We start from the raw sequence: 21,305 nt of genomic DNA, 5'->3' as shown, positions 1-21,305 counted from the left end.
AAGGCAGCTGCCTCTTGTCTTTCTGAAGATGAAACATAGCTTTGGGAAATTATTTGTGATTTTCTTCTTTTTAAATAATAATCAATTTAATTGAAAGATGTTGAATTCATCTATAAAAGTCCTTTTTTAGAGAAGTGCTAAACTTTCTGATAAAGTGTAATGAACTCTAGATCTCAGAGTCCTTGGACTTCGGTCACCTCAAGAAGAAAATGCCAGCTTATACAATAATTATTAAACATACTCAACTAGGCATCAACCCTACTCATTTGCCCCACTGCTAGAAGCTTGCTTGATCTGGGGATTGATGGTAGGCTTAAATTATGAGAATTTTAAAAATCAAGACTAAGCATTTGCAGTAGAAAAGAATGAGTTAAGTTAGTTGAGATGCAAACAGTAATTTATGGTTTTTCTTGTGTTGGTTTGGCTTTAAAAACCAACATTGCAAATGCTTATATTAAAGATTATTTTTCTCTTTTTTAATTTATTTTTTTATTAATTACACTTTATTCACTTTGTATCCCAACTGTAGCTCCCTTCTTCATTCCCTCCCAATCTCAACCCCCTCCCTCATCTCTACCAATGCCCCTCCCCTAGTCCACTGATAGGGGATGTCTTCCTCCCTGTCCATTTGATCCTAATCTAACAGGTCTCATAAGGAGTGGCTGCATTGTCTTCCTCTGTGGCCTGGTAAGGCTGCACCCCCCTCAGGGGGAGGTGATCAAAAAGCAGGCCACTGAGTTCATGTCAGAGACAGTCGCTGTTCCCATTACTAGGAAACCCACTTGGACACTGAGCTGCCTTGGGCTACCTCAGTGCAGGGGTTCTAGGTTATCTACATGAATGGTCCTTGGTCTCAGAAAAGATCCCTATGTCCTGATTTTTTTTTTCTTTCCTTGTGGAGCTCCTGTCTCCTCCAGGTCTTTCTGTCCCTCCCTTCTTTCATAAGAGTCCCTGCATTCTGCCCAAAATTTGGCTATGAGTCTAAGCATCTGCTTTGATACCTTAATGGGTAAAGTTTTTCAGAGGCCCTCTGTAGTAGGCTCCTGTCCTGTTCCCTGTTTTCTCCCTCTTATGATGTCCATCCGTTTGCCTTTCTGAATGAGGACTGAACATCTTACCCAGGGTCCTCCTGCTGGCTTAGCTTCTTTAGGAGTACAGATTTTAGTATGTTTATCCTATATTATCTGTCTAACATCCACTTATAAGTGAGTATATACCATGTGTGTCTTTCTGCTTCTGGGATAGCTCAGTCAGGATGATATTTTCTAGTTCCCACCATTTGCCTGCAAATTTCATGATTTTCTTGTTTCTAATTGCTGAATAGTATTCCATTGTGTAAATGTAACACAATTTCTGTATCCCAGCTTCTGACTATTACAAATAAACCTGCTATGAACATCATTGAGCAAATTGCAGGAGACAACTTCCTGAAAAGAACACCAACAGCACAGGCTCTAAGATTAACAATCAGTAAATGGGACCTCATGAAACTGAAAAGCTTCTGTAAAGCAAAGGACACTGTTGTCAGAACAAAAAGACAGCCTACAGATTGGGAAAAGGATCTTCACCAACCCTATATCTGACAGAGGGCTAATACCCAGAATATATAAAAAAACTCAAGAGGTTAAACAGCAACAAATCAAGTAATCCAATTAAAAAATGGGGTATAGAGCTAAACAGAGAATTCTCAATAGAGGAACATTGAATGGCAGAGAGAGACTTAAAGAAATGGTCAACGTCCTTAGCCATCACGGAAAGGCAAATCAAAATGACCCTGAGATTTCACCTTACACCGATCAGAATTACTAATATCAAAAACTCAAGTGACAACACATGCTGGAGAGGATGTGGAGAAAGAGGAACCGTCCTCCATTGCTGGTGGGAATGTAAACTTGTACAATCACTTTGGAAATCAACCTGGTGCTTTCTCAGACAATTAAGAATAGTGTTATACCACTATACCCAACTATACCACTCCTAGGCATATTTCCAAGCTATACCACTCCTAAGCATATATCCAAAAGATGCTCAAGTATACAATAAAAATTATTTTTAAGCTCTTATTTCAGAGATCCTTATTGCCACCTATGGTTATGTCTTTCAAATATGTTGAATACTTGAAGCAACTAGCCATGTAATCTATATAAAGGAAAGTCCTGTGTTGGATGAAGCTAAACCAGGAAGGCAAACAGATATCCTGATTTGAATTATCTGAATTGTAGGAAACTACCTGAAATGGTTTAATATACATAAGCAGGAAATGGGCCTCTTTACATAAAACATGTTAGGCTCAGGAATGAATGAATATCTTAAAACAGATACCAAAAGAATCTTCTGAAACTGCTCATTCTATAATCCTGTGAATAGTTTTGGTAACTATTAAGATAAATAAAAACACATAAATGCACATAATTGTATACTCATGTACATATGTGTACACATATGTATAGATATGTGTGTGTTGATTTTGCATTTTGCACCATTTTTAAACATTTACAGTTAACCTGTGCTTAAAGCACCTGAGAATTTCAGTATTTAAATATTTCTAAATGTTCTTTACCTCGACCGTGCTATGTAGACTGTTACAGGGAAGTAGCATTTAAAGCCATGAACACATTGACTGCTTCTCTGAGAAGTAGTGACCAACTTTCACTGTACTTCTTCAACAGATTAAATGCAAAAGTCGGGGGAAAGAGGTAGATTTGAAATCATATGTATGCAGGAAATCAAGAGAAGGCATACGGGCACACAACAGAAGAACCACACGTTAAAACTGACCAAGGCAAACTCTTCCCATGATTCTTCATGTTAGATATTAACGGCCTGTCATGCCAGACTAGTTTCCTTCTTCATCAAAGATTTCTATTTTTTCTGTCTCCATCTGTGGGAGCATGCTGATACCACACTCATTTCTTCTTTCTTTGTATTTTCCTTCCCATCCTGCCTCATTCTTTTCCCTTCCTTCCTTCCTTCTCCTTCTCTTTCTTTTTTTTCCCTTTATTTATCCTAGTCCTACTCCTCTGCTTTCTCATTCTTCTGTTCTTATCTAATGTTCCTCAGTCTTCATGCGTATCTCTATTCTCACACTTCAGGTCTTACTTTAAAATACACCCAGAAATGATATACTATTTACCCAAACTCAGTTACCTCTTCTATACTTTATTAGTGTATTGCCATACCAAACTCTTCATCTTTACCTAATAGCATTTATTATAAACTTTTCTCATATGTGGATATTCGCTTTGTTGAGTCCCAAACTGGACTTCAAGTTCTGTGAAGGCAAGAGTGGGCATGCCTGTGCTGTTCAGTCATGTAAAAGCATTTCAGGGGTTGATTCTTAATGGCTTAATAACACTTCATTAATTTTCACATTTATGTTTAGACCCAGTATATGTAAAGCCTCCAAATATTACTTTAATATAAATAAAGCAATTAACTTATCTTCAGAATATGATCAACTGTGTTTTAATATGCACTCACACCTATGTAGGTCACCAAACTAGCAGTACTATAAAATATTGTTAAAAAGAAAATATATGCTTAAATAATTATCAGTGTAATGAATATTATGTACTGTTATACAGAATGACTCTTGTACCTGATATATGTTGTATTTCTCAACAGCTTCAATTATTTTTTCCCTGGATTTAGGGCTCTGTAAAGTAAAAAGGTACAAAGTTTTAGTATTTTGTTTTACACATGCCCCTTCTCTTACTAATGTACCCATAAATACATCAGCACATCATTTGATATGTTTTCAATGCACAGCATTATAAGCATGGAAGCCTCATCATCAGACTGTCCAAGGAACACTGCTTACTTCTGTTCCAAGTAAAATGGCCCTTGAAGCTCAAAGAGTTCACTAGCTGCATTCGTATTGTCTCTTATTTCCCCCTACTCATATGTGCCTGGTACTTTTATTTGCCAGACACTGTTCTAAACCGCATAGATTAAGTCATTCATTCCTCATAACCATAGGCCAACACAAGGTCAACTCAATACACCTGTATTACTCAATATGCTAAGAAAGCCTGTCCTCACGACTAGCCTTCAGTTGGCTGTTGAAGAATGACCCCTAACCACTTAAAACAGTCTCATAGAGGGTCTGAACTTTTTAGATCTTAATGTCATTCATCCCTCATCTCTATTCTTCATAGTGTTACCTTCTTCATCTTTAAGTCCTTCTCCCCATTTTCCCTTCTCCTAATCATGGCATCTGTGTCTCTGTTCATATCTCCAGGGCTTCTCCCTTGCACCTTTTATTTTTCTTATTTCTGTAGTTATTCCAAGTTATATGCACACAAAAGTCATAGGAAATAGTATTCTTTTATTTTACATAAATTACATATAATATATATGCATATGTTTGTGTACATGTATAAAGGAATTACTGTTGCACTTGGTGGATTCCCAGTACTTGAAAGAGAATCTCTATTTCTGAAGACACTGTACACTTTGAACACATGACTTAAATAATACAGCTGGATCCAACCCAATATTTTCCCCTAATGACTAGCTTTCACAGTCCCAGAAGGTCCTATGCAAGATGTCAAGGGAAAAAAAATCAGTAACCTACTCAGCTGTGACACCCAAACCCACAACAACCAGCACATCAATGTATACACAAGCACAACACTGGCGTTCGTGTCTTGGGAGAAACCAACAGCTGTATAATTGAATGTTAAGTGCACTCAGTAGGAGGGACTTTGTACTGTAAACCTAGCCAACTAGTCATGACTGTGAGGCTGTGGGGACTAAAGGAGAACATACTACTACCATTTCTTTAATCGCTACCAGTTCTAACTCTATTCTAAATGCTTGTCCTTAGAACCACAGGTAAATGTAGCTCTCCTCCCTCATTAAAGGAGATTCTGTTTACAGCAGATGGAAAACATTACAGAAGCCAAACCTCGTCAAAATTCAGAGACTGATGGTGGGGTCCCCAGGCCAAATGATACATATACAACCTACACCTAAAGCAGAGAATAGTGTGAAAGAGGGTCCAGAAACATTATAAGGGCCAAAAGCCCAGAAAATCTGTTGTGGGATAATCTCTTCTATATGACAGGAAAGTGCATGTGTGGCAACTCAACAGCTTGGTTGTGTACATAAGACCTGAACAATGACAACAGCAGTGATCTACCAATATGGATAAGAGAGAACAACAGGAAACTAAGGGTTGCTGGCAGAGGAAGTATCAGTTTTCCCCAGAGATGAAAAAGAAAATGAATTTGAGAAAGAGTTGGGACATTGCATAAAAATTGGAGATGGGGGCTGATGAAATTTCAATAGACATGACTATGAGATAGTTTTTTTTTTTTTTTGAGATAGTTTTAATTAAATTTTTAAAGGGGTGTTTTGGTGTTCCTGAAGCCTCAGTCTTTGTTATTCCAGGTAGTCAGGTAAATATATTACAAAGCATGATTGATGTTGCTTTAGGGAAAGGGGCACTGAAGTCTAGACAGCTAAGATCAGTCAACCATACTACAGACTCACGTAACTAACCTCAGCTAGGACCCTGGAGCTCAGAGTCCAAATGGGTTCTCCTGGTTTTCCATAACTCATCCATGTTGCATATTTCTGCTAAGAGCTCTGGGAATGTGCCTATATGACTCCATTGAAAAAAGATACCTAAAAGTCATTTCCTAGATAGCTTCATGAGCCTTTTCCTTCCACAGATCCAAGTCTTCCTGCTTTTACTCTCATAAAATAGGTCAGGATTGTTCAGCTTTTCTGAGTATTAGCAATGCTTCTAGTGCCCTCCTGAGGGTGACCCTGGGGATGTAAGGACTTTCTCACTTAGGAGTTATTGTGCCCACTGATACAGGAAGGGCATTGAGCAAGAAAGGTCAGATACCACAGTCATAGTCTCGCCATTAGTTGAAATCATTCTTTAATTCTAGCACAATATTCTTGATCAAAACAGCAGCATATTTGTAATAGCCAGAATCTAGAAACAACCTCCTCAATGGAGGAATGGATACAGAAATTGTTGTACAGTTACACAATGGAATACTACTCAGCAATTAAGAACAAGAAAATTATGAAATTTAGGCAAATGATTGGAACTAGAAAAGATCAGACTGAGTGAGGTATCCCAGAAACAGTAAGACACACATGGTATATACTCACTTATAAGTAAATACTAGATATATAATATAGGATAAACCTACAAAAATCTGAACCCTAAAGAAGGTGAGATGGGAGGACCCTGGGTAAGATGATCAATTCTCACTCAGAAAGGCAAATGGGATAGACATTGGAAGAAGGAGAAAACAGGAAACAGGACAGGAGCCTACCACCGAGGGCCTCCGAAAGACTCTACCCAGCATTCTTTAAAAGGAGATAATGAGACGCATAGCCAAACTTTGGGCAGAGTGCAGAAAATCTTAGGAAAGAAGGGGGAAATACAAAGACCTGGAAGGGACAAGAGCTCCACAAGGAGAGCAACAGAACCAAAATATCTGGGCCTGGGTGACTTTTCTGATACCGATACTCCAACCAAGTGCCATGCATGAAGATAACCTAGAATCCCTGCTCAGATGTAGCACGTGGCAGCTCATTATCCAAATGGGTATCCTAGGAAGAGGAACAAGGACTGTCTCTGACATGAATTCAGTGGCTAGATTTTTGACCACCTTCCCTGGACAGGGGAGCAGTCTTGCCAAGCCATAGAGGAGGACATTGCAGCCAGTACACATAAGACTGGATAAACTAGGGTCAGATGGAAGGGGAGGAGGACCTCCTCTATCCATGGACTTGGAGAGGGGCATTGGAGGAGATGAAGGAGGGAGGGTAAGATTGGGAGGGGGCTACAGCTGGGATACAAAATGAATAAACTGTAATTAATATAAAAAATAAAAATGTAATTAAAAATTTGAACATTTTTCTATATGCCATGTTGTTTTTAGTCATAGTATTTATTTTTATGTGCTATACATATGTGTATTTTAAAATGTTACTTTAATTCATTCCTTTATTTACAATAGAAAAATAACTTTCAAATTTTTCATTATTAACTAAAAACATTTAATTTTATCTGAAAGAATCATTATAAAGTAGCATGTGTTGAGGCCCTGCATTTAATATACAGGAATGAATAAAATAATGGAAAATACTTCAACTGTTGCACTACTTGAAAAACAAATTTCTTCCAATCCTGAGAGTAATGCAGGTGCAATGTAAGATTTGCCCTTCAGATTAATTAATTCTTTTCATCCCACAGTCAATCCTTGATATCCATGGAAGTCTGGTTCCCAGGCCACACCAAAGCCAAAACCTTCAGATAAGCAGGTTGTTTCAAAAATTGATGCAATAGTTCTATGTACCTGGATGCAGCCCATCTACACTTTAAATTGTATCTTAGCAATATTTAATAATATTGTTAAAGTAAATGTTATAAGTCGATTTGCTAGATTGTTTAGAATATAATAACAAGAAACTATGTGTATTAACAGTTTAGATAGAATTAAATATACTTTAGCTTTAAGGAGGAGCTTAAGGATGTAGACTCCTTTGATACAGAAGGCCAAGGGCAATTAGATTTTTAATTTAGACAATTAATTAAACTACAAGGGAATAAATATTGTAGGACTAAGTTGAGAAATAAAATGTTCCACACATAATTCTCTTAAAAGGTCTGATTTGAATGTGATAGATCCAGTAATGCTTTGAAGATTGTAATAGAAAGTTTCATAGTAAGAAATTAGGTAAAATGTTACAACTGAAGAAAATATAACCCACCAATCAGTTGCTATGTAGAGGTAAAACAAAAGGTAATATACCAGTCACACAGAAACATCATATGTTTGGTATGTTAAGCTTTTATTTTGGTTACTGCAAAAGTTATTTTGGTTTAATTGGTCATGATTATTATGTATCTGAGATGGTAGCTTCATGCTAGCACTTGAACACACCATAGGACAGCCATCTTTTTTTCATTTTTTAAAATTTTTATTTTATTTTATTTTTAATTACACTTTATTTACTTTGTATCCCCCCTCTAGTTCCCTCCCTTCTTCCCTTCCAACCCCTCCCTTCCTCCCCCTTCTCCACACATGCCCCTACCCAAGTCCACTGGTAGGGCAGGGTTTCTTTTTCTTTTGATTTATTACAATTCATTCACTTTGTATCCCAGCTGTAGCCCCCTCCCTGAACCACCAACACCCCCATCCCACCCTCCTTCCTGCTTCTTCTCCCATGCCCCTTCCCCAGTCCACTGATAAGGGAGGTCCTCTTTCCTTTCCATCTGACCCTAGCCTGCTAGATACAAAATTAACTAAAAAAAAAAAAAAAAAAAAAAAAAATCAGTAGCCCTCCTGTATATAAAAGACAAATAGACTGAGAAAGAAATTAGGGTAACAACACCCTTCACAATAGCCACAATGGACATAAAGTACCTTGTGTAACTCTAACTAAGCAAGTCAAAGACTTGTATGAAAAAAACTTCCAGTCTCTGAAGAAATAAATAGAAGAAAATATCAGAAGTTAGAAAGATCTCCCAGCCTCATGGCTTGGCAGGATTAATATAGTAAAAATGGCCATCTTACCAAAAGCAATCACAGATTCAATACAATTCCCATCAAATTACCAACACGGTTCTTTATAGACCTTGAAAGAAAAATTCTCAATTTCTTATGGAATAGCAAGAAATACAGAATTGCTAAAACAATCCTCTACAATAAAAGATCTTCTGGAGGTATCTCCATCCCTGATATCTCAAGCTGTATTACAGAGCAACAGTAATAAAAACTTCATGGTATTGCATAGAAACAGATTGGAATAAAATAGAAGACCCAGAAATAAACCCACACACTTAAGGATATCCATCTTTTAACATCCACCAAGAAATTAATATTGTGCCACTTTGTACATATTACACATGGCAGTGTCCACTCCTTCATACCACAACAAAGTGAATATCATTACATTAAAAGTTGTGATGAGTCTATCCAAATATAGAACGGCTGCTTAGAGGTAAACATTCTCATGTTTAGAACATAATAATATCTGTTATATCCTGTCCCAGCAAGTATGTAGTGTTCCAACAAGTCCTATAATGATTTTTTAATGCAAGAAATCACACAAAAGGAAGGGAAGATCCCCACACAGTGATGACTGAATCAATTCAAATAAGCAGGATAATTGTGCAAGTTCAAGGAACAACATTTTATGGTGCAGAAAGATCAAAGAAAGATTTGAATCTTTCAGGCTTATTTTGTGCTCATTACGATTTTCTATATCGCTTGTCAGTTCCCATCATATATCTAGAACTAATATTTTCTCTAATCTCCTAAGGGCTATAGATAACTTAAATAAATACCCCAGCAGAGTTAATGCAAACAGTCTTATTTAACATTTAGCATTACCTTTCAATAAAGTATCTGATAGGACATTTCCATTAATTAGGGCATGAAAGTTTCCTTTAAAACAAACGACACAATTCTATGAAGAGTGTCTTCTGGCTCGTAGACAGAATTGAACATTAATGTTTATGATTTTAATGTGTCGCACTCAAAGAGGCTGAAATTGCCCCATCTGGGACTCTATCCTCCATGATAGAGGTCAGCGCATTCTTTGGTCTCTATCTTCCCTTTTGGATCTTCTCTTCTACCTTAGAGTGCAAAGGTTACGTGGCTCAACCTAACCCCAGTTCTGCTGAAGACTGTTGCCTTTTTCATGCTGCCCCTTGGAACTCAGTTGAATTTCAGATGCTTTATATTGATCTGAGGCATCTGGGTGACTTTTAAGCAAGGGCCTCCTCAGTAAAAGGTTTTGGGATATGCTAACAACTGGAGCTGAGAAGGGTTGAGTGGAGAAGTGATCAGTGATCAGGGAGAGAACACATCAGATGCTTCAGGAGAGCTTGAAATGCAGGGATTTTCCAGTGTCCCATCCCCAAATTAAAACCTTTGCTCTCTACAGTGCTGCCATTTACTGTCTGTTTCACATGATACCAAATATAGTTATTAAATGTTAGTATTATAATTAACCTCTTTTAAAATAGTTAAAAAGTCTGTCTTCAATAGCAACTTTCTAAACTCTTACTACTGTATTCTAATTTCCATCATTTACTTTAAGAGTAAAGCTCAATTTGACAGTCACTTAGGTAAAAGCTTAAAATGGTGTTAATTCAACTGTTTAACACTACAAAAATTTTTGTTAGAGTTAGTAAAATAACTCAAGCAAAGTCCCAGGATGCAAGGTAAATTTGCAACAATAACTTTTCTATGTAATAGAAATAAATAGAAAGTAAATCATTTAAAAGACATGAACGTGATTTCTCAGCAGTAGCAACAATAACTAGAATTGTTACAACAGCACTAACAAAGTCAATAAAGTACTTATGAATAGCTGTGTAAATGAAACTATAAAAAGCTGTAAAAGAACTAAGGAGCAATAATGCATGTATGAGTGAGAAAGTATTTACAATAAAAATATCACTTCTTGCACAAATTAATTTCTACTTTTTAATACAATTTAAGGAAAAATTCTAATGGGAGTAATTTTACAGTCTCTTAAATTTCTCTGTAGTTCATTGACGCTGTGGATCATAAAGAAAAATTTGAGAATGGATACTAGAGGTGTTTTGCTTTAATGATAAAAATATGTTATTGTGATACAACATGTAACACAGTGCCGAAAGGTCTCTGAAAGAGATGCACATATTAATAGTCCAATAAAGGACAATGCCAAACATACTACCTTGTGCATTCCCTCATTCAACAATATGTAGCAGCTGACTCATACTACCAGGCTACTTATTAAGATGACAACAACGTTAGTTCACCTTTCCATTAATTGTGGACAGGGCAAAATTAATTGCTATTTTCATTAGTATAATTTAATTTAATCTGACACAGAATCCCATAGAAGTAGATAGAAACCTAAATTCAGTGTGTATTAAAAGAAGAGCTACAAGCACGGCATGGTGGCACACACCCCTTTAATCTCAGCACTCTGGGAGGCAGGGGGATGGCTATGAACTTGAGGAGAGCCTGGTCTACACAAAGCGAGTCCAAGACAGCCAAGGATACACAGAGAAACTCTGTCTTGAAAAAAGTAGAAGAAAAAGAAAAGAAGGAGAAAGAAAGAAAAAGAAAGGAAGGAAGGAAGGAAGGAAGGAAGAAGGAAGGAAGGAAGGAAAGAAAGAAAGAAAGAAAGAAAGAAAGAAAGAAAGAAAGAAAGAAAGGAAGGAAAGAAAGAAAGAAAGAAGAAAGAGAAAAAAGGAAAAGGAAAACTAAAACTACAAATGTAATGGAAGGGAATTGTCTAGTAGATGCCTAGAAAACTGCCTAAGTTTTAGAAATAAAATCAAATATGTTCTATTAGGCATAGACACCAATTGCAGGTGTACTATGGAGGTAAACATAAGGAAATGCAAAACAAAATATAAGTGTCAGTGAAGTTTTATTTGCATATAATTTTATAGAGATCAAGTGTACTTCTCAAACCTTTAAGCCTATACAAATAAAATGTCAGGCACATTGTACTAGAGAAAAATTTCTTCAGCCCAAATAGCAAAATAAAAGTAGATGCTATTTGTGATGACTCTACTTCAGCAAAATGTACTTTAAATAAACACTTAATACTGAGAGATAAATAGTCAAAGGCTGATCAACAATTGAAGACACAACACCTAGGTGAACAAACAGAAGTGTTTGCCCTCTTTTGTACTCAAGGAAGTCACTAGTAAGTCAATGATATAAAATATTTTATCTAACATATTGGCAAGGAAGAAAGCAACTCACCTTTGAAGCTGTTTTGGTGTTGCTTTTGAACACCATTTTCCTACATCCCAAACATGTTCCCAAGTGTTCTTGTCCCCTTACCAGAACACAGGAAAACATTTAAACTCCAAGTAGTTAGTGGGTGATGCTCATGCAAGCACACCACTATATCTTAACACCCATCAAATATGCTTTAGGTACGCAATTGTTAAGTATCCATCTTGATCTTAAAGGCACCACGGCCAACTCTTGGAATAGGTATGCTGAATAATAGCAGATGAGATTATAAAATTAATTCTTTATAATAACACAAGCAAAACTTTCCAGAAAATGGCTTTTCAGAAAACATGCTTATACTTTCAATGTGGCACTTTTAAGCAGTTCTAATTATGGAATTCTACCCTAGGAAAGTAACCACAAATATAGGGAGAAAGTAAGGTAAGTGTGGCAGCTCACATCCAGTTCCTTCATATGAAAGGCTGAAAAAGGCTAATAGCAGTAGTGAAGACATCCAAAGCTTTAGAAAGAGTTCTAGGCCAGCTAGACACATAGAGTGTGATCCCATCACAAAACAAAGGAGAAAGAAGGAAAAATAGAAAAGAAAGAAAATAAGGAATGAAAGTATGGAGTATCTTTGCAGTAGTCATTAAATAGGAAAAATTAGAATATGCCTAGATATTAACAATATTAATATATTAAAAATGTATTAATGTATGCTATATTAACTTAGTTGAATATTATCACCATTACACAAATACTCATGAAGATTCAAAAATTCATGAAGGCTCTTAGTGCAATATTGAGTCTACATCATCTTCAAAGTCTTCATTCTTTTTCAAGAGAATGGGGTTCTACAGAAAGTAAAACTTCAGATAAGCCCATCCTCACCTGTGGATGGTGAGGATGTACCCATAAATATGTTAGTAAGTTTTCTTATCTATAAAACGAGCAAGTAATAGTAATAATGTTAATCCTCAAATGCCATTTCTTTATGTAATAACATAAGTATAAAATTCCAGTGGTCCTAATAGAGCCTACCATACAGTAAGGTTTCACAACTGGAACTGCAGCACTTATTTTAGTTATTAAGCAAGAACCAAATCTATTCAAACCAGGAAGATTAGTTGAGAACACCTGGGCTTGCTGGACCAGTTGCTTTGCTGCACAGATACTGTGAAACATGTTTCTTATGTCTGGAAAAGTTCCACTGTTCACACATAACCAAGGCAGATATCAAACCCATTTCTGAGTCTTGCAAATTTGAGTGCAAGCATGTGGCCTGGTCCTATGATGTGATAGGACACAGAGTCAGCTCAGACCGTATGCTTTGCAGAAGCCATCTGGCTGTCTATTCTTGGTAGTGACACCTCTTGCCAGCTCTAAGAAGCAATGAAGCAGAGGCTCATCCCTCACGCATTGTGTTTGGTATTTAGCCAAAAGCTTATAGGCCAGAAACAGCTAAAGGCATCATGTATGTCTGCTTGGATATAGAGCTCCTAGGAGAAAGGCCTCCAGGCCTGAACCTCTGCTGTTCTGCTCTTTATTTCAGTGGAACCTAGACAATTTTTCTTCATTACATCCTTTTAACACACACACACACACACACACACTTTTATAAGTGTATTGGTATAAAGATATATGATGCAATAATTGTAATTTTCAATCTAAAAGTTTTTTCAGTTTTGAAAAGAAAACATTTTCATGTGTTCCACCAATGAATTTGGTTGGCACTAATACAACTGTGTCTGCTGCATAAAACACCATCCTGAAGGTCTTCAAGTAAAAAAAAAAAAAAAATGCTTTTTACCGTACAGAGTAGATTTAGATGTAAAGTGATGGAATTTTTTTTTTTTTACTTTTTACTTTGCAAACATTTTTATATTCCTTGAAAATATGTATCACTTGTTAAAGGGGAAATATGTAACTAGTAGCATTATTTGAAACACTATGCCCAGCTCAGGCGCTTTAGCTAACAAAGCCTTCTGAATATCATCCTATGTCATTCTGTCTGGTCACCAGGCTGTCATTGAATCACCTTCACTCTGCTCTGATCAACATTTCAACCTGTGTCCTCACAGTGATGCTTAGTTCACTGAACTGCTGTTCCAGAAGCAAGTCAGACATTTTACGCCTTGATGTTTGACTGTTACAAATCTTTTTTTGCTTGTAGAACTGAGAGTGGATTAGGAGTTTTTCGTCCTCTTATTGTTTGGTGGGAGAAATGTTGAATCCTGGGTCTTACTTATCGCTACTAGTAAACTGCATCCCTAATACTAAGTATTCTGATTCTTGGAATAAGGTTTTGTTTAAAACATTATGAACCTTGGGAACATCATGGAAGACAGATGGAAAGACAGATATAAGAGCCACAGGAGAGCACTGTAAAATGCTGTCTTCTGGGTCTGATGTGACCAGTGCAAACATGAATACAACAGCAGAAGTTCACCACACACACACACACACACACACACACACACAGAAATACATGAGTAAGAGAGAGTCTAGTTGGAAAGAAATGCCTCAGAAAGCATGAATAAGATAGGGAAGCTACATGTAATTATAATATATTTTATACATACAAATTGTCAAAATTAAAAGATAGTTAATTTAAAAAAGAAGACTGAGGTGATTCCATATGTGGTCAGTTGGTCTAAAATGACTGAGGCCTTGGTTTCTTTTCCATTTCTAGTTGGTGAACTGAGAGTGATAAAAGTGTTTACCATTTTATTTTTGGGAGTTCTCTTTTTAAGCTTAGAGTAATTTGTTAAAACAGCCATTTATGGCAAAGGACACTAATATTTGGACAAAGCAGCAAACTACAGAATGGGAAAATATTTTCACCAACTATACATCCACTAGAGGGCTAATATTAAAAAAAGAAAAGAGAACTCACAAAGATAGGCATCAAGAAAACAAATAATTCATTTAAAAAATGATGTACAGCTGAACAGAGAACTCTCAAACAAGGAACTAAAATGGCTAAGACCTAAAGAGATGCTTGACATCCCAAATAATCACGGAAATGCAAATCAAAACTACTTTGAGATTCCATCCTACACCTGTCAGAATGACTAAGACCACAAAACAGGTAGCAGCTCATGCTGGCGAGGATATGGAGCAAGAGGAGCACTCATCTATGACTGGTGAGAATACAAACTTGTACAGCAACTATGAAAATCAGTGTGGCTTTTCCTCAGGAAGATGGAATTAATTTACCTCAAGATCCAGCTATATCATGCTTGGGCATGTACCCAAAGGATGCTTTATCCTACTACAGAGAGATTTCAATCACCATGTCCATTGATGCTCTGTTCACAACAGCCAGAAATTGGAAACAATCCAGATTTCCTTAGGCAGAAAAATGAATACATAAAATGTGGCACCATTTACCTGATGGAGTATTGCTCAGCCATTAAAAAACAAACAAACAAATACACAAAAAACAGTGACATCATGAAATTTGCAGGCAAATGGAAATAACTAGAAAAAATAATTTGTAGGGAGGTAACCTAGACCCAGAAAGGCAAATTTCGTATGTGTTCATTTATAATTGGATATTAGCTATCAAGTCAATAATAATAGAGTTATTATCCATAGAATCACAGAGGTTATGTGTAGAGTAAGGACTGGAGAAGAAGACACGTTTTACTAGGGAAGAGAAACAAAATAAATAGCTATGAATGAATGTGGGAGCTGGGGGTCTTGAATAGGAGGATTAAGTGGGGAGAAGGAGGAGAGAGGACAGTTATGGAGAAACAGATAAAATTAAGGGACATTTGAGGGGTAGTTTGAAAACCTATGCTAAATATATAGAAGAAGATTGGTAAAATAAATACATACATGAAGATTATCTAAATGAAAATGCCAAATAATTGTGGAGATAGATCCCCAACTTTGTCAATAAATGAAGCTTCCTGTACTGAGATAGCATCACATGTAATTTAGGCATTGAACAAAGTAGAGAAATAGAGCTGATGCCTGTGTAGAGCCTCACCCTATGTTCTAGCATCTTTATTAAAGGAAGGTACTCTGTATACTACCAAAAAAGGAAAGTAAATACCAACCCAGTCACAAACCCTTTGATTTACAGTGCTGTCCTGCCTGGAAAATATGCTAGAGCAATGGTGGCATAAAGCTTATTGCAGTAACCAACCAATATCTGACTCACTCTTAAGTCAAACAAGATCAAAAACACTAATAAAAATGACTCCTAATGACATTCTTCTATACTCATAGATCAGCACCTTGCCCCTCCATCATCTGAGAAGCTTCCTCCTGCAGCAGATGGGAACAAATACAGAGACCCATAACCAGAGGTGTAGAGAGTGAGAAAACTTGGAACACTCAGCCCTAAACATGACCTATTCATCCAATCCCTCTCCTCAGAGCTCTGCAGAAGAGTAAGCAGAGAGTATAAGAGCAGAGGGAATAGAGGACACACACGCACACACACACACACACACACACACACACACACACACACACGGCTCTCTAAATCAGCATGATCAAAGCTCATATAAATTCACAGAGACCAAGGGAACATGCACACAGTATGTACAGGTCTGAATTGGGTCCTCTGTATATGTATTATCCAGTTTAGTAGTTTTATGTAATTCCTGAATGTGTGAAGGAATCTCTATTTCTATGCTTCTCTTAGGCCTTCTTTTTCCTTCTGCTTGCTTGTTTTGTCCAATTCTGGTATTGTTTGTTGTCATTACTGTTGTTGCTACTGTTTTATCTTATTATATTTCAGCTTATTAATATCCCTTAGAAGCCTGTTTGTTTTCTAGTGATACTCAACAAGAAAGTGGATCTGGATGGGAAGGAAGACTCAAAGAAACTGGGAAGAGTAGATTCAAAATTAATAAATTGTAATTAATATAAAAATAAAAACAAACAAACACAGAGCAGAGGGAAGAAAAACTGAATCAGAATAAACTATGTGAAAAAGAAAACTTATTTTTCTTATTAGGTGAAGAAACAATCTTTCAAAACCTTAAGTTATTATTAAATGGCATTAGATTATGGCAGTGTCTTATGTCCTTGCATTCAGGAGAATTTGTTCCTCTTGTCCAGGGATTGTGGCATTAATGGAAGAGTGCTAGCCTGTGTAGAATGAGGACTTTATGCACTGCCAAAATTGTTTTTTAATACTGGGCCAAAACACATTTCTGAAATGTTCTTTTGCCATTTGCGAACATTCTTAACTCCCCAGCTGAGATGCTCAAAGCACTTCTTAAAACCCCAGCTTAGCTTCCCTGTTTAAGGAGATGCTTGGATACTTCTTTCTACAGCAATCCGTGGCTTTCTTGGGTTTCCTGTTACTCTAAAGCAGAGATGAAAGCTGCCACACCAGAAGTATGTCCTTCTGTCTGATCAGATTTCAGACTAAGGATTTCTTTGATGCATGAGACATAAACAAAGTTTCTGCTGTCCCTGGGTTGTAAATCAAAAAAAAAAAAAAAAAAAAAAAAAAAAGGAATCCATACAACATAGAAAGATTTGGACTTAGAAAAGTCAAACTTTCCTGTATTTTTTTTCTTGAAGCTGCTAGGCAGATTTAAAAGCAAAACCTGAGTACCTTAACCCACGGAACCTTTTAACTAACCCAAAGATACTTTAACTTGAATAGTTTGTTTTCTAATAGATTGGGAGCATCAAGTTATTGATCATGTGAAATATAAACCCACAAACTATTTATCAACCTCATTCTATTTCAGTTGCTGGGTTTTTTGTAATCAATAAGCAGAAGTGGCAACCAGAAGTTCAGTGTCATGAGCCTTCTGATTATTGCTCCAAGGTTGGATCATGTTCTGTGGTTTAAAACCAACAGATGCATCTCCTGCATGCTTTCCAATAAGAGCAGCCCTGCCTACAACTAGAGAAGCCTAGCACAATCATCAGTGGGCACACGTGCTCCTCTAGCTGGGTGAAACCCTGGCCCCAGATCCACTTACTCAACAGGATTTATTTCTTCTGTGACTTGGGGTAGAACCATTTTTTCTTTGTATTTTTTAACTATGACATTTTAGTCACTTAAGGTCTTCATAAATCTACTTTGGCCTTTAAAGGGAACAAGAAGGTGGTGAGGGAATCTGCTTAAGGAAGTCTTCCAGAATCTCAGTGACAGAGAGCACGTCATATCACCAGCAGCTCATGTAGACACCTTGTGTATGTGCATACAACAGAGAGATGAGAGGTGAGATAGAGTGGGCATTTTCTGGCTGCAAATGGGTATTTCCAATAGTTCAGTTATGGCACAGGAAGTATATGGATATCTATTATAACTCTACAGGAGGACAGGGATCTCTGAAAAGCAGCTGCCATCGCATTACATTTGTGATGCTGAACTGCTCCACAGCAGGCAGTATGCATATGTTTGCACCATTTCTGGGTATCCCCACAATGAGGTGCACAAAGTGATTTCATGAAATTGCAGGTGAGATACATGAAGACTAAAGACAATCAGAAGGTGACTACAAACAATTAACACTTTTTGGAGAACATAGATCAGGGAGTCACACAAAAATGTTTGTCTTCCCAAAAGTATTGTTTCAGAAAGTTGGGCATGGTGGCACATGCCTGTGAGTCCAGAACTTGGAGAGGCTTAGGCAGGTGCATTTCTGTGAGTTTGATGTCAGCTTAGTCTACAAAGTGAGACCAGGAGAGCTAAGGCTACACAGAGAAACCAGTCAGAAAGGTAAAAGGGACAGTCAGAAAAAGAGGGAGAAAGAGGGAACAAGACAGGAGCCTACCACAGAATGACTCTGAAAGACTCTACCCATCAGTGTATCAAAGCAGATGCTGAGACTCATAACCAAACTTTGGGCAAAGTGAAAGGAATCCTATGAAAGAAGGGAGAGATAGAAAGACCTGGAGGGGACAGGAGCTCCACAAGGAGAGCAACAGAACCAAGAAATCTGGGCCCAGGGGTCTTTTCTGAGACTGATACTTCAACCAAGGACCATGCATGGAGATAACCTAGAACCTCTACACAGAGGTAGCCCACGGCAGGTCAGTATCCAAGTGTGTTCCCTAGTAGGGGAACAGGAACTGTCTCTGACATGAACTCAGTGGCTGGCTCTTTGATCACCTCCACCTGAGGGGGGAGCAGCCTTACCAGGCTCCAGAGGAGGACAGTGCAGCCAGCCCTAATGCGACCTGATAGGCTAGTTCAGATGGAAGGAAAGGAGGACCTCCCCTATCAGTGGACTTGGAGAGGGGCATGGGAGGAGATGAGGGAGGGAAGGTGGGATTGGAAGGGGATATGTGAGGGGGCTACAGCTGGGATACAAAGTGAGTATACTGTAACTAATATAAAAAAGGAAAAAATAAAAAGCGAAGCAAAACAAAACAAAATCTATCCATAAAACCTAGTTTCCTTTTCCCTTGATGCTCTACTATGTTCATGTCCTGTACCTAAAACACTGTCTTGTCATTATCTCCATCATCACATCATCATCATCATCATCACCATCATCATCTCTCTTTCATGTTGGAAAATGGACTAATACCTCAAACTCTCTATATAAAACTGGAGGACAGAAAACACACACACACACACACACACACACACACACACACACAGACACCTCAGAACAGAATGATTTCTCCTCAAGACTGTGATCCTGCCAACCTGTTGACATACTGGCTTTGAGTGACAAGGATACCTTGCCACAAAAGTCTACATCATTCTAAAAGGTTTTCATAAGCTGCTGTAGAAGGAAAGGGCTAGTAATCAGCACCAAACCTCAAAATGCCATTGGACTCTCTTCCATGATCATAGTTGTAGACACGGAACCTGGCACCGTGGCTCGCTTTGCTCTGTTGGAGTGGTTGCTCCAGTTCAGGAGGGCCACGTTTCTTGTCAATCATGCATTTAGTGAAATATCAATAGAAGCTTAAATCTGTAATGTTTACACCTGAGAAAAGCCACACATTCCAAAGATAGATGTACGATTTCTTTTTGTCTGTCCTGTTTTGTTTTATTGACATGCAGATTTGTAGGACATCATTGTCCTAAAGAAACACATGAACATATTTTCAGAATTGTAACTGCAAAAGCAGTGAACTATTTTTGAAGAGACTAATGAAAACCCAAGGAGGATAGTGACAAATCCCCGGTGGCCCTAGACTAAATGTTGATTGAGAGACAAAATAACTGTGAAATGTTATCAAAGTTTAGAAGGTCAAGATGAATAAAACATAAATAAATATAAGAGGCTTTCAGTAAATATAGACCTGCTTTCCTATCTCTTGCTTAGGAAGTTTTATAAGAAAAGGAATTACAAAACTGTTAGAAAGCAGTTTTAGAAAGGTTTGCTGTTCAGATGCAGCAAATAGCATCTGTGTTATAGGAAGCAGAGAAAATGGGAGCAATTGACAAAACAAAGGACAGTGTCCAATCCTAGTCTGGGCCTTGGTCCACAGTGTGTGAGAACAGTAGGAGATAACTACTAGCGACTAGAGACCCAGAGAACTGCTTTAGAGAATGCCAAGGACTAAGGAAATATTTACTCTGACCCTGAGAAGCTGAAAACCACTTAGGTGCTGAAAGACATAAGAAAGGACCTGTAAACTGTCAGCTCGACAAAATCTGGAAGGAGCTGGGAGGAAGCCTCTGAGATCTACAAAGGCAGATGTGTGAGACACTGCCACCAGGCTTGGATGCTTGGGAACACTAGAAGGAGAATGTTAGTTAATACTGTCATGGGTTACTCCATTACTTGCTGTTCCTGACTGTGGATGTGCCATCTTGATCCCTATGCAATGATGCGCTCTAAGCTGGCAGTGGGTTCCAAATGAACCGTTCCTTCTTTAAGCAGCTTCTATCAGGGAATTTTACTACAAAAACAGGAATAGAAACTAGAACAGGAATGCAGAAAAATAATTACCAAGCAGAATATATGGTCCTCCCCTAGCCACAAAGGAGAGGGGCCTCATACCTGCATTGAGAGCTCTGCTTTTAAGATTCAAGGAACCCCTCACCTGGTGGAACAGAATCAGAAACCAAAAGAAGTAAAATCTGAAAGTTTAATTTCTTTTGGCTTTATCTTTGACTATCATTTCTTCTTTGTTGAGAGTGTTTAAATATAAAGAAATAATTTATTGACATTATATCATCAGGTCATCTTTGTAAGAAATAATTGGATACATTGCAAAGAAACATATTAATCATATGGCTATTCATAAAATGGATGAGAAATATAATTTTTAAAGGGTGCATATTAAAGCACAATTCTGAAATACCCAAGTGACATAGAGAGTAATGTGATCCCACATAGGAGTCTGTGACAATGGGAATATAATTTAATATGTTGTATTAAAGTATTCCACCAGCTACTGAGCACTGAAATAAGCCTAATATGATGTATAGCAGTTAGATTTGTAGTGTTGATGATACCCAGGAATTTTTAGGAAGAAACTTAGATTTTTCCCCCCTGTATAAAATAGAATTAAAACTGATGGCAAGTACTGCTATTAGGATATTAAATCAAAATTGACGCTAGAAAGGTGACATACTTGTGGAACTCAGCATTTACTCTGAATCAATAAGAAAGGCATGTATGTAGAACC

General features: G+C 37.5%; 1 protein-coding gene across 11 annotated transcripts in view; it reads right to left on the bottom strand.

Moving 5' to 3' along the window:
* Positions 1-21,305, bottom strand: part of Inpp4b (inositol polyphosphate-4-phosphatase type II B) — a 796,958-nt gene that overhangs the window by 404,191 nt on the left and 371,462 nt on the right. For 8 of the 11 annotated variants that reach the window (XM_060393235.1, XM_060393232.1, XM_060393233.1 and 5 more), the window contains one exon: positions 3,599-3,655. The exons of the other annotated variants lie outside the window; for them this stretch is intronic. The gene's annotated coding sequence lies outside the window, so the exon portion shown is untranslated. The remainder of the gene's footprint in view (positions 1-3,598; positions 3,656-21,305) is intronic. 11 annotated transcript variants of the gene reach the window in all.

Source organism: Meriones unguiculatus, chromosome 10 (genome assembly GCF_030254825.1).
Source record: "Meriones unguiculatus strain TT.TT164.6M chromosome 10, Bangor_MerUng_6.1, whole genome shotgun sequence".
Taxonomy (NCBI): Eukaryota; Metazoa; Chordata; class Mammalia; order Rodentia; family Muridae; genus Meriones; species Meriones unguiculatus.
This window is presented reverse-complemented; position numbering and strand designations above follow the sequence as displayed.